Below are 14,711 nucleotides of genomic sequence, written 5' to 3' on the forward strand. Positions count from 1 at the left end.
CCACTGCCATGATAGCTATGGCCCAGCACTGTTTATTTAGTGCCCTCTCATTTAGCTACTTTGTGACCTCATTCAAGTGACTTAATCTATCTGGGTCTTAGTTCCCTTATCTGGATTGTGGGCATGGTAACGAAATGTAACTCATTAATTGGGAAGACTGTGATCACCACATAAACTGCCCACTACAGTGGCTAGCACGGAGTATGCATGCAGCAAACCAAGAATTCTTTCTCATATAGTTAATCCTGTTCAGAGCCAGTTTCTTGAAAGGTCCTTTTAATGGTGACTGACATCTTTTTCATGGCCTATATTACATGCATGTTTGTGCGCCCATGGCTTAGTCCTTCCAAACTGTGGGCTCCTATAGCAAGGACTGTCTTGCTCACTTTCATATTTCCAGGTCCAGCCCAGAGAAACAACAGAGGCAATAGGAAGAGCTAAAAGCTCTGGCGGCAGCAGCTGGAGGTTCAGCCCCCTCCTCTGGCTGTTATTATCTGTGGGCTCTTGTGCAGCTATGGTAAGAGCGATGTATAAGATTCTGCCCTATATCAGACATTGGACTAAGCTTCATGTGCTCTCTGCCAGTTAACCTACTAAGAGGCATTGTTATTCCACCTCACATGCAAGGAAATCGAGGCGCTGAATAGCAGAAGGCAGTGGCTTAGTAATGTGTCAACTGGGTTCTGTGGAACTACATTTCCCAGAACTCCCTTTCATGCGCATTTCATGTTAGATTCTCCTGGCAATTCTGCCTCCATTACTGAACCCTGCCTGATACATACAGCACAGTCTGCACAGGAAATGATGGTGGAGCTGTAATCCAGAAGAAGCTACCTGTCACTCCACTCCAGAATTTGAACTACTCTACTTTGATACAGTAACCATGTAGCAGTTATACGTTAACTCAATTGCCCTAACAACCCTGCCAGTTTATTTTTATTATTATCATCTCATCTTACAGGTGAAAGAACACAGGCATGGAGAGGGCCATTTGTGCAAGGTTGCATAACTAATATATAAGGAATTTGAAAGTAAAACCCAGACTGTTTGGATAGACTGTCCATCTTTTTACCTGTTACATTCTTTTTCCTCTTTACTACACTAAAAGTAAATCTCTAAGTCATGAATTTTCTTACCTGTAAACAGAGATATTGATATACAATATACAAGGTTATTGTGTAATTAAATGCAAAATTGTAGTAAGAGGGCTTGTGGGAAGATGAAAGAGCATGTTGAATTACCCTCTGTCCTAAAGCAATTGAAAATGCAGATAAAATATATGAAGCAACATTTTTTCAGATATTGAACATCAGGCCACACAAAACAGTGATCCCTGAGAAATGAAGTGAGCCACAAGGTTTCCAGCTTCACCTGGGAAGACTTTCCAGGCTGCAGCTCAAAGAGTGGGATCCCAGTTATCTCTCCAAGTAGGAGACAAGCAGGGAGTTTCAGAAGTCAAAGAAAGAAGTCGAAGAAGTTCACAGAGCAGAGAACTGGAAGACAGAGCTTCTTAGTGAAAGAGGGTGCTTCAGAGGTCTGCAGAGCTCCCTTCAGGCTTCCAGCTGGATATCTAACAGCAATAGGATATGCGGAAACTACCCACGTCTAAGGAAAGACTGTCCAAAAGAGGCAGAGGGTGCAATTTCCAAAGTTCACACAAATGGAAACAGTTTGTGTTTCAACCAGAGTGGGAAACCTCAGAAATCACAGCATATTAAGTAGAGTCTTTAAAAGGCTGTTTGGTAGTGGGGGATGGGGAGTATTGGTCCCACCTAATAAAACTGCAAACCAAGCCTCTACAGAAGGAATCTCTTTTCAAGTAGCTTAAACAAAAGAAGATCAGCACACAAAATCATAAAATTCATGATGTCTTACATCTAACCAAAAACTATCAGGCATGCAACAAAACAGAAAAATACAACCGATAAAGACTAAAATAAATTAATCACAGAGCACAGAAGATAGAATTAGTATACAAAGCATTAAAACAATTATAATAATGGCATTCCATATGTTCAGGAAACTAGAGTTGTGTTTGTGTTAAATAGAGATGAAGGGGGAAAAGGCCCAAACCAAACTTGTAGTTATGAAAGATGCAAAGTCTGGGATGGAAAATGGCATGCTGTAGGAGATTAATAGCAGGTTTGACAACACAGAAAAAAAGACTAGTAAATTTAAAAAATATAGCAATGTCCATGTCTAACCAAATTTTAGGGGAAAATATATATTTTTAAAAAACATTACCAGTGAGCTGTGGGAAAACTTCAAGCAGTATAACATATGCTTAAGTAGAGTAATGGAAAAAGGGAGTGAAAAAGGAAAAAGAAAAAAAACAAATGTCCAAAATTTGGTTCAAAATATTTCCATGGATAGCAAGCAGAAAAAAAAAAACTGATTAAAACTTCACCAAGACACATAAAAACAAAATTTCTTGAGCCATTTTGATAAAAAGGAAATATGAAAGATAGAAGAACAAAACAGATAAACTGCATAGAAAGGAACAAAAAAGTGGCAGCAGAGTTTTGGTGGAAATATTTCAAGGTAGAAGACTAGAATAAAACTGTAAGGTACAGGATGAAAACAAAACAAAAGCAAAGAAAATTTTCAACTTAGAATTCTACACCCAGTAAGTGGACATTATGGCACACAGCTGTGATCCTAGCATTTAGAAGGCTAAGGCAGGAAGATCCCCATGAGCTTGAGTCAGCCTGGGATATCTAGCTATTTCAAGGTCATACCTTGTCTCAAACAAATGAACAAACAAACAAAAACACAGAAAAGTAGAATTCTATTTTAAAAATAGAATAATGAAAATAAAGAGCTGATCAAAACCTATGATATGTTTAAGGGCTGGGGAGATAGCTCAACAGCATAAGCACCTGCCTGGCAGGCAAAAAAAAAAAAAAAAAAAAAGTGATATGTTTAAATAAAAAAGTTACAGTAAAAAAAAATCACTAACCCTCCTCAAAATGCTACTTGCTTTACACACAGCTATCCCATCATTCTTGCCATGTTCTGAAGCCATTCTGGAAGTTCTCTTTCATGTTTTTATGAGGCATGGTCAAAACTATGGTGAATGGTGCTGCTGAGTGCCACCCAACAGAAAGGCAATCTAATAAAAACACTACAGCATTACAGATTCACTTAATCACTGGATCTGGCTCAGTGTGACTCCTGACTCTTACTGAAAGTCAAAATAACTGTGAAAGGTGTTATAATTTGTTTCTAGATAACTCCGAAGCCTCATAGGTCAGAATTTTTCTGAGGTGGCTGGATCTAAAGTGTGTGACGCTGGAATTGATTTGTGGTTTAATACTAAGACCAAGGACACTAGGATTAAGAACATGAGTGCTACCTGCCCTAAACAGCCCAAATAAACTATAAGAGATAGAAAGAACTATGGTCACCCCTTGCTTGTTTTGCTATCTTCTACCCAGCTCCTCCTCTGTGATGCTTGCCTTCCAGGCCACCCTTTCTTGGAGCCAGCCAACTATAAACTGAAACATTTACAAACTGTGATCTAAATAAATCTCTCCTCCCTTAACTTGGGGCATTGGATCTTTTGTCTCAGTAATAAGAAAAGTAACTAAAACAGAATTTGTTACCAGGAGTGGGGTCATTGCTGTTATTATGCATGACCATGCAGTTCAGGAGCTTTCTAAGACTGCTCTGTGGGGAAAGTTTAGAAAAGTTCAGAGGCACTAGCTGAAAAAAATAAAGCTGGAATTCCTTAGGCTGTATTTGAGGGGAGATTCTGGTCAAGGCTCAGAAGAGCAGAAGGCTAATAGAAATCCTGCTGGTAAAAACCAGGCTTGGGAGGTTTCTGCAAAAATTGACTGTATTAGCTGTTGGACTCCAGGTGATGTGTGCTACACCTTAGCAGAAAGTGTAACTTCATTTTGCTTGTGTCTAGAGTCTTTACCTGAGACTCAGTGACAGACTAATTTATCCAGCAGAAGAAATGTCAAGAAATCTAATGTTGAGGTAGTGGATGACCACTGTTGGCCAGATTTTTGTGTGAATCAAGAGCAAGAATCCCAGTAGAATGATTTAAAACATTTTGAGTTTTGTCAGAAAGGAAGCTCCAGTAAAGTTGCAGGCCTGCAAAAATAGAAAAGAGGAGAAAATTTGGTTGCTGAAAAGACTAGCAAGAAATAGCCAAATATTTGAGGAGAAGAAGAAAACACAAAAGATGGTCTGAGGACACCACAAGAACCAACAAGACTCCAGCCACTGCAGCCTCAGAGTTGCAAAAATGAAAGAATTTTCCGTGAAGAGAAAACTCCAGATCACTATGTTCCAGAATAGTGGCAACTTAGGGAAGTTGTTCCTTGGGATTTGGTTCATAAGCACTGGACCCCTATTGTCAAGAGAGATGAAGGTTTGGCCACTGCTCCAGCTGGTGGCAGATCTTGGCATCATCTGCATGGTGCTGGTTCGAGATGAATGCAGAATTCAGGAGTTGTGAGATCAGAAAGTTTCCTTCCAGATTTCAGAAGGAGGCCTGAAAGGCCAGGCAGTGTGCCCCTGAGAGGGCAGTGTATGAAGCTATGTATAGCCAAGGATGCAGCAGAGACCCCAAACATTTTGAAAAGCCAGAAAGGTGGATCATATGAGCAAAACTGCAGGGAGAGAGCACAGCTAGCCCAGAGAGATGTCATGGGAGCTACAACCATTGACAGTGCTGTAAAGGTAGAACTACGTAAGCCCTTTGTAGTTCTCAACTTGCCACCAATTTCCATGGATGATGGAAGTGAGAATGTGGGATTTAGTGTTTACTGGATTTTGGTTTTGCTTTGTTTATATACCTCGATAACACCCCCATTTGTAACTTTTGGAATGGAAATGTCTATCTTGTGTCGTTGAGTGTTAGAAGTGTTTAACTTTTCATTTATACAGGGGCTTGCAGCTAAGAGCTTGCCTTAAATCTCAGAGAAGACTTGGAACTTGGATTTTTATCAATGCTGAAACTTTTAGGAGTTTGGCAACTGTTAGAGATACAATAAATGTCTTTTTCATAAAGAAATGTACACAAAATTTGAAGGCCAGGGGACAGAATGCTAAGGTTTGTGTCTAGGTGTCCCCTCAAAGCTTCAGGTGGTCATAGGTGGAGCATTTTTAGAGGTAACTGGAGCAAGAGTTTGTGACGCTTGAATTGATTCATTGTTCAGTGCTGAGAATAAGAGCACTACAATTAAGGATATAAGTGATACCTGCTATACATAGCCTAGATAATATATAAAGGATAGAAAGAAGTGTGGGTCCCCCTTCCTCGCTTCACTACCTTCTGCCTGCTATGAACTGTGTCTCCCCTGCAGTGCCTGTCTTCCATGCCACCCTGCTTTGGAACCAGCTGTCTATGGACTGAAACCTCTGCAAGCTGTGAGCTAAATTTGCCTCTTCACTCTTAAACTTTGGGCATCAAGGGTTTTGTCTCAGCAAGGAGAAAAGTAACTAAGACAAAAGGTAAGCATTTTGAATCAATTCAGGCCATCTAGGCAGTCATGACAGCACAGCTGAAAATATTCATAACACTGGACTTGTACAACTGCTTCAACAAGTGGCAAAAACAACAGGAATATGTGTGTGTGAAGGAAGGGGAAGTATTTTGAGGGGAACTAATGGCAATGTGTCTTTGACTATAATAGGCTTTTTAAAATTTAAACATTCACCATAGACCTTGACCTCATCTGTTATATTTCAAAACAGAGAAATGAGGATTAAAAAAAAATAAGAAAACTGGAAATTTGATTTGACATTTTCTCTAGAAGAAAGGTTGAAGGAAGTTTTTAAGACCCAAGGGAAAATGATATCTGATAGAAATCTAGACCTACATGAAGGAATGATGACTTCTGAAATGTAACTATGTGGAAAAATGCCAAATATATTTTTAGCCCAAAACTATATTTATTTATTTATTTATTTATTTATTATTTATTTATTTATTTTTTGTGGAACTAAGGATTGAACTCAGGCCCTTGCGCTTGCCAGGGAAGCACTTATTCCATTGAGCCACCTCCCCAGCCACTGAGCCACTTTCCCAGCCCCAAAACTATATTTAAAAGATAAAATATTGCTTAAAGCAAAAAATAATAAATATCCAGGGTTTTCATATATATAGAAGTAAAATATGACAGCACTAGCATATTTGGAGAAGAAAATGAAAGCACACTCTGTTGTAATGTTCTTATTCTATGCATGAAATTGTATGATTTTACTTGAAAGTAAAATGAATTAAAGATGCACCCTATCAATCCCTAAGTAACCACTAAACAATGTTATACCATATTAAGCTAATAAAATTGATAAAGTCATAAAAATGCTCATTCAAAAATGCAGAAAAGGAAAAAAAAAGAATATACAACACATGAGGCAAACAGGAAATAAGTAACAAGAAGGTAGACCTAAACTCATTTCAATAACCACATTCAATGAAAATGATACAAATATCACAATTTAAAAAAATAAAACAAGTTTGTCAGATTGTTTATACAGAGTAAGTTGCAACTCTAAGTTGCCTGCAAATAACCCACTTTACTTTAACTTAAATTAAAATGATAAATAAAAATATACCATGCTAACAATAACCAATAAAAAGCCAAAATGACTGTATTAAAAATAAGACAAAACAGATTTCAAGACTATTACCATAGATACAGAGTTATTTCATAATGATAAGGGGGTTAATTCAGCAAGTTGTTATTATAACCCCAAATATTTATATACTTAGTGGAAGAGCTTTAAAATATGTTAAATAAAAAATGATAGAAATGAGAAAGCAAGGGGCAGGGGAGATGGCTCAGTAGAATAAATGCTTCCCTTGCAAGTGCAAAGGCCTGAGTTCAATCAAAAAAAAAAAAAAAAAGAAAGAAAAGAAAATGAAAGAAAAAAAGAAATGAGAAGACAAATGGAAAAATTCCAAATGATAGTTGGAGATATTTCTCTCAATAATTTGTGGAACAAAAGGGCAGAAAATCAGAAAGGATATATAACGAACTTAAACAAGACCATCAACTTATTTTACCTAATTGACATTTACAAACCACTGCACAATAGTAGATATACATATTTTAAGCATACATAAAATTTACTAAGACCATATTTTAACCATACAACAAGCTTCAATAAATTAATCAAAGTATGTTCTCTGATTAAAATTGAATTAATTTATATGTAAATACCAATAAGTAGCTGAGAAATCCTCTAAATATTTAGAAACTAAGTAAGTTACTTCGAAATAACTTTTGGGCTAAAAGAGAAACAAAAGAGTCATTAGAAAGTACATGGAGGGGCTGGTGAGATGGCTCAGTGGTCTAAAGCACCTACTTACAACAAGTTTAGCAAAGCCCTGGGACCAAGGTTCAATCCCCCAGCACCACATGCCAGCCCGCCCCGCCCCCTGGTGGGCTGAGCTGGCCACACACACACACACACACACACACATAAATAAATAAAATTTAAAAAAGAAAAAGAAAGTACATGGAGCTAAAAAAAAAAAAAGATGGTCACCACAGATATTTGGAAAATGAAAAAAGAAAGTACATGGAACTGAAAGAAAATAAAACTGTAACATGTTAGCATTTGTAGGATGTCACAGTATTGAGAGGAAAACTTATAGGGCTAAATTTCTATTGTAGAAAAGAATGTTCTCAAATAATATGATCAGTTTCTACCTTAAGAAATAAAAAAATAAATCTTAGGAGCAATGTTATACCCATCAACAGACAACTGAACAAAGAAAATGTGGTATTAATATGCAACAAAATACTACTTGGCTATAAAGAATGACAAATTTGAGACATTTGTAGGCAAATGGATGTACCTAGAAAGTATAATATTGAAATAAACCAGACACACAAGCTTAAATATTGTATGGTATCTCTTATTTGAGAGAGGCAAAGTACAAATAAAGAGAACAATAAAGAAAGGATGGATATGAGGGGGCAAGATCCCAAGACTACAGATCTTAGAAGTAAACCACTCACTCAAAAACACATAAGTTTTTTTTACTTAACATTTCTCTTTTGTAGTATTTTACCTTCCTTCATTGGGCTTTTCTTTGTGGGGGATTCCATTTTGTTTCTTTTTTCTTTTGCCCTTTCAACTTTTTCTTTTTGTTCTTATTTTTATTTTATTTCCTGCTTTTCCTCTCTATTATTTTTTTCCATCTTTTTCTTATTTGTTCTTTCCTGTGATTATTTGCTAAAACTATTACTTTCCTCTTACTCCTCAATAAGACCCATTATCCTGTTTTTCTCTCCTTCTCATATCCCATTGATTAATTTTTCAGGGACTGTTTTTTTTGGGGGGGTTGTTTTTGTTTTTTCTTGGAACTGGGGGTTAAACTCAGGCCCTTGCATTTGCCAGGCAAGTGCTTATTCTACTGTGCTATCTCCCCAGCCCTTGATTAATTTTTCAAATCTTGTTTTTTTATTCTTTGGTTCTCCACCCCTCTATCTTTATGAGCATAACTTCCTGGCTTTCTTAATCTCTAGACAGCTAATTTTATCATTATTGAACACTGTTCTATTATTAATAGAGGTAAAGTTGTTCCAGTTAGTAGATATTTACTCTAAGTCAGTGGTAGGTCAATATTTGGTTTGTCTTAGTTTTCATACTTTAATTATAAATTACCTTTCTGTGGCCAAGGGTGATATATTCCTGGTCCTTAGTATTTGTCAGTATTCAGTTTGTATTTGATGCTATAGTTGATGCTGATTTTATAACTATAGCCAAGGTGACACAGCAGTTATTATTAATCAGTTTTCATGAAATGCCACACGTAGATTCCCTTGAGGTCATTAATAATACTGTGCCCTGGGAAACTTGGTACTGAGTCAAACATGCTACAACCTCCTGTAGCAACTAAATATATTGGGCTGGATCCTGGGACCATGGCAAAGGCTAGCTGTTGGCCACTTACAGAGCACACCACTGTGCTCGCTTGGCAGCACATGTAAAGAGCACACCACTGAAAAATAAATAGTAATAACTAAAAAGTTCTCCAAACTAAAAACACAACATTTCATACATCAAACTGCAAGCCACAATCAAGTAAACAGAAATATGAAAAGGTAAGCCAGCAAAATGCCTCCCAACACTCACACAACTCTCCCAAAGCTAATCCATGTGGCATCAAAATGGAGGAAACCAAAAGCTGCACACCCAAATTATTTAAAATATCAGGGAGATGACAAAATAGAACAAACTCACAGGAGATACAAGTAAAAAGATATTGGACCAAATAAACAAAATATCACTGAGTCGACAGAAAACACCAATGAAAAGCTATCAGAAGTAAACAAAGCAATGCAAAACATGAATGATTGGTATAGAAAACAAAGTCCATAAAAAGGCTCCACATAAAAATTCAGGAGATTAAAGATTCTGTTGAGGGGCTGGGGAGATGGCTCAGTAGAATAAGTGCTTCCCTGGCAAATTCAAGGGCCTGAGTTCAATCCTTGGTTCCTCAAAAAAAAAAAAAAAAAAAAAAAAAAAAGATTCTATTGAAAGTACGGGCAGGAGTATAACCAATGGGAGGACAGAATGTCAGCACTAGGAAGACAGGGCTGTTATCAGTGACCAATTAATGAAAACAAGAGAACTTGGAAAAGTGGGTCCAGCTCCTGTGTAATCAAAACAAGACTGATCTAAGATTAACTGGAATTCAAAATGATCAGAAGACACCCAAAATGACATTTGAAAACCTATTTACTGAAGCAAAAGCATAAAACATTCCAAATAAGGGGAAAGAATTTAACATACAGATAAGGGAGACATAGAAAGCCAAAATAGCCCTCATCAGAAAAGAACTTCTCCATGATGTATCATAGTCAAAGTCTTGGAAGTCCAACAAAAGAACAGAATCTTGGAAGTGGGGAAAAAGTAACAAATCGCTTATAAAGGAAGCCAATGAGAATAACAGCAGACTTCTCAATAGAAACCTTAAAGATCAAGAAAGTTTGGAAGGAAGAGTTTCAAGCCCTGAAAGAAAAAAATCTCCAATCCAGGCAGATATATCCTGCAAAACTATCTTTCAAAATTGATGGAGAAATAGAGTGTTTTCAAGATTAAGAACACCTAAAGAAATTCATGGTCACCAGCATTCCAAATATTTCTCAAGACTATGCTAGAATATACAACAAAGGTAACAATGACAAAAGATCTAATAGAATGAGACCTATAATACACTAGGTAGGATGAGCAGATAAGTAGAAGGAAAAGTTAATCAACAACAGGAAAATAAGGCAATTATAGGAATAAATCAATTCTTGTCAGTAATAACTCTCAGTGTGAACAGTCTAAATTATCTAATCAAGAGACACAGACTAGCAGCATGGATTAAGAAATAAAATCTAATGATAAACTATATACGAGAAACACATTGAACGCAAAAAGAAACTCACAGACTAGCAATCAAAGGATGGAAAATGATATTCCATACAATGGGAACTCAGATGGATTTATTTTTTCGGGGGGCTGGCTCAGGATGCCTTAAGGGCCGGTCTGGTAAGGCAAGAGGATCTGGGAATCAGACCACAGCATCGAATGCTTTGCTTAAGCAGGCACTTAAACAGCTGAATTAATGAGCAGGCCCATTAGTTCAATGGGAACTCAGAAGAGAGCAGTAGTACCCACCCTGTATTCAGATAAAGTGGACTTCCAGTCAAAACAGATCAAAAGAGGCAAAGCAGGTGACTGTATATTGGTTAAGGGGATAATTCAACAGCAAGAGTTAACCATTATTAACATGTGCATTAAACACTGGCGTACCCAACTTTATAAAACAAATACTATTGTCATAAAAGATCAGATAAACATAAACACAGTTACAGTGGGGGATGCAAGATGCCACTATCACAAATAGACAGATCAACTAGACGAAAAGAAATATTGCAGTTGAACAAAACCTTTGAACAAATGGACCTAATAGGTGTCTACAGAATGTTACACCCAATGACAACAGAATACACATTCTTTTCAGAAGGACACGGGTGTCTTTCCAAAATAGACTACATACTAGCCAATAAAGCAAGCTTAAGTACATTTAAAAAGAATTGAAATTGTACCATGCCTATTAAGAGATTGTAGCACAATGGAATTAGAAATCAATGAGAAAACACAGAAGTTATGAAAATGAAAGGAAACAAAATATTACTCTTTCAAATAAAAAAGGGTTATAGAAAAAAGGGTTATAGAAAAAAGTCAAGGAAGAAATAAGACAGTTTCTAGAACTAGTCCATAAGCCTGAATTTATGGAACACAATGAAAGTGCTCTTTTGTGCTCTTAAGAGGGAGGCTTATGCCCACATGAACTTCATGTGGGCTTTGAATGCCCTCATCGCAAAAACAGAACGAATCGACATAAATAATATAAAAATGAATCTGCAATTTCTAGAAAAATAAGAATAATCTAAACACAAAGCTAGCACAAAGAAGGAAACTACAAAGATCAGAGAAGAAATTAATGAAATTAGGGCCCCCCCAAAGAATTAATGAATCACATAATTTACTCTTCAAAGGAATAAACAAATTAGACAAACCCTTAGCCAATCTAACCAAAACAAAGAGAGAAAAGACCTAAATCATGCAATTAGAAATTAAACAGGTAAACCCAATGGACAAAATAAAAAAGATTATTAGCCATTACTTTACAAACTTATATACCAATAAATTGGAAGATTCAGAAGAAACTGATAGATTCCTAGATACATATGAATTACCAACACTGAGCCAAGATTTTAAAACCATAGGTATCGCAATAACAAATAATGAAATTGAAGCAGTAATAACAAACCTACCAACTAAGAAAAGCTCAGGTTCAGATAGATTCACTGGTGAATTGTACAAAAACTTCAGGGAAGTTTTAACACCAATACTGGTCAGTTTTTTAATGAAATCAAAAGGGAAGGGACACTCTTGAATTTATTTCTTTAAGTTCCCATTACTGTGACTCTGTACTAGACAAGGACCCAACCCAAACAGAAAACTACAGATCAATCACTCTCATGAATATAGACACAAAAAATCCTCAACAATACGCAAACAGAATACAACAAATCATCAAAACAAGCATATATCAGGTTGGGGAGATAGCTCGGTGGTCTAAACGCCTGTTTGGCAAGTGCAAGGAACTGAGTTTGATCCCTGGTACCACATACCATGCCACCCCCAAAACCAGTAGTGTTTACTCACGCCTATAATCCCACTGTGGAGGAAGCTGAGACAGGAGGATCACTATGAGTCTGGACTGCATAGTGAGACCCTGTACCAACAAATAAATTAATATAAATAAATAAATCATATATCCTAACCATATATGTAGGCTTCAACCCAGAGATGCAAGAATGCTTTTTCATGTGCAAATTAATAAATATAGTACAACATAAAAGCAAAAGCAAGCACGGAAATTACGTGATCATCTCAACAGATGCAGAAAAATATTTGAAAAATCCAACATATTTTTATAATAAGAAGTCTGAAGAAAGGAGTGAGAACAGGAATTTATCTGAATGTGACAAAAGTCATTTATGGCAGACCTGCTGCCAATATCACTTTAAATGGAAAAAACCCAAAAACTTTTCTTCTAAAATTAGAAATAAAATAAGTATGTCCACCGTAACCACTCTGTTCAACACAGTAATTAAAACATTAGCAAGAGCAATTAGGGAAGAGAAAGAAATAAAGGGAATATGAATAGGAAAGGAAGAAGTAATGTTGTCATTATTTGTAGATGATATGATCATGTACACAGAAGACCCAAAAAAACCCACCAAAAGCCTCTTAGAATTAATATCCAAATTCACTAATGTAAAAAAAAAAAAAAGCAAATTCACTAATATAGCAGGACACAAAATCAACACACAAAAATCAGTAGTGTTTCTGTCACTAATAACCCACTGAAAAAGAAATTAGGCAAAAAATACCATTTGTGATAGCACCAAGAAAAATTAAACATGTAGGAAATAAAAGACCACTACAAAAAAAAAAAAAAAAAACTATAGCACTCTGAAAAAAGGAGATCAAAGAGGACATTAAAGACAAAAGAAAGAAAGAAGGAAGAGGTATCTGGGAAAATTGTGTATCTGATTTCTACTGATCAATTGAAAGGAACAATTAATGCTTTTTTTTTTTTTTTTACATTTTTGACTAATTTTGCATGGTTATATCTAGTAATCTGAACAACTAATTTAGAGACAATATGCAATATAATAACCACTGTTGAATTATTATCATCTTGTTTGGTGAAATTCTGTATTGTTTATAATTTTTTTATTATTTTTTATTCTCTTCAATTTTTTTTTTTTTGGTATTTTAGGGATGAGTCTACAGGGTGTTCAGGGTATCACTACTAAATCGGACGAGTGATCCACCTGTTTTACAGCCTCCCAAGAGCTGGGATTACAGGGGTGTGCCACCACGCCCAGTCTCAATTGCCTTGTCAGTGCACCCCGGGGACAGGGCCAGCATGTCAGGCCTGGAGATCGAACCCCTGAAAGTTTTTAATTAAAAAAGGAAAATGGAAAGTTGTCTCCTATTCCTGGATAAGCAAAACCAATATAGTCCAAATGGCCACAATTCCAAAACTGATATACAGGGATGCCTCAGTTCAGAGACACTTCCATTTGCAAACAAAAGCCTTCAGCGACTTTTGCTTCTATTAAGTGACAGACATGACCATGGCCATCTTCCCCACATGAGCATCATTTCATCCAGCTTCCCCAAAAGTGTAAAACAAATTAAGCTTGTAAATCAAATTACCAATGTAATTTTGGATCAGATTTAATGCAACCCCAATCAAAATACCAACAGCATTCTTCTCAGAGCTAGAGAAAACAATCCTAAAATTCATATGGACCCAAGAGACTGAGAAAAGTGAAAGCAATCCTGGGCAACAAGAACAAAAGAGGAGGTACTACCGTTCCAGGCTTGCAGATGTACTAAGAAGCTACTATGATAAAAACAGCATGGTACTGGCACAAAAATAAACATGGAGATCAATGGAAGAGAATAAAGAATGCAGAAACAACCCCATCCACATACAACTGTTTGGTAATTGACAAAGGGAACAAACACATACCCTGGAAGAAAGATAGCCTCTTTAATAAATGGACCTGGAAAATTGGCTATTCAAATGCACAAAATTGCAGCTACAAACCAAAATCAAAATGTATCAAAGAACTAAATGTTAAAACAAAAACACTTAACTGTCTGGGAGATAAAATACATAAAAAATCTAGGGATAGGCAAAGGCTTTCTGAAGTGAACCCCAATTGCACAAGAATAGCACTGAGAATCAATAAATGGGATCACATCAAATTTAAAAGTTTCTGCACAGCAAAAGAATCAACAGAGTGAAAAGAAAACCTACAAAATGGGGAGAAAATTGTCAACTAGTCCTCAAACAAAGGACTAATATCTTGAATATATAAAGACATTAAGAAATTAGACCTCCCTTAAATAAAAGACCAATCAAAAAATGGGCAAGCAACATCAATAGATAGAAGAAGTACAATGACCAATAAGCATTTGAAGAAACGTTTATCACTGCTGGCCACTAGAGAAATGCAAATTAAAATAACACTGAGTTCCATCTGACCCAGAAAGAATGTCCATCTTCAAGAAATCAAAGAGGAGCTTCCTGCTACCCTGCGCCGGCGGGACCAGTCCCAGCCCAGGCGCAGAGTGGGCCGGACCCTCTCCCAGCCCCT

The sequence above is a fragment of the Octodon degus genome, unplaced genomic scaffold (assembly GCF_000260255.1).
Source record: "Octodon degus isolate 3935 unplaced genomic scaffold, OctDeg1.0 scaffold00245, whole genome shotgun sequence".
Taxonomy (NCBI): Eukaryota; Metazoa; Chordata; class Mammalia; order Rodentia; family Octodontidae; genus Octodon; species Octodon degus.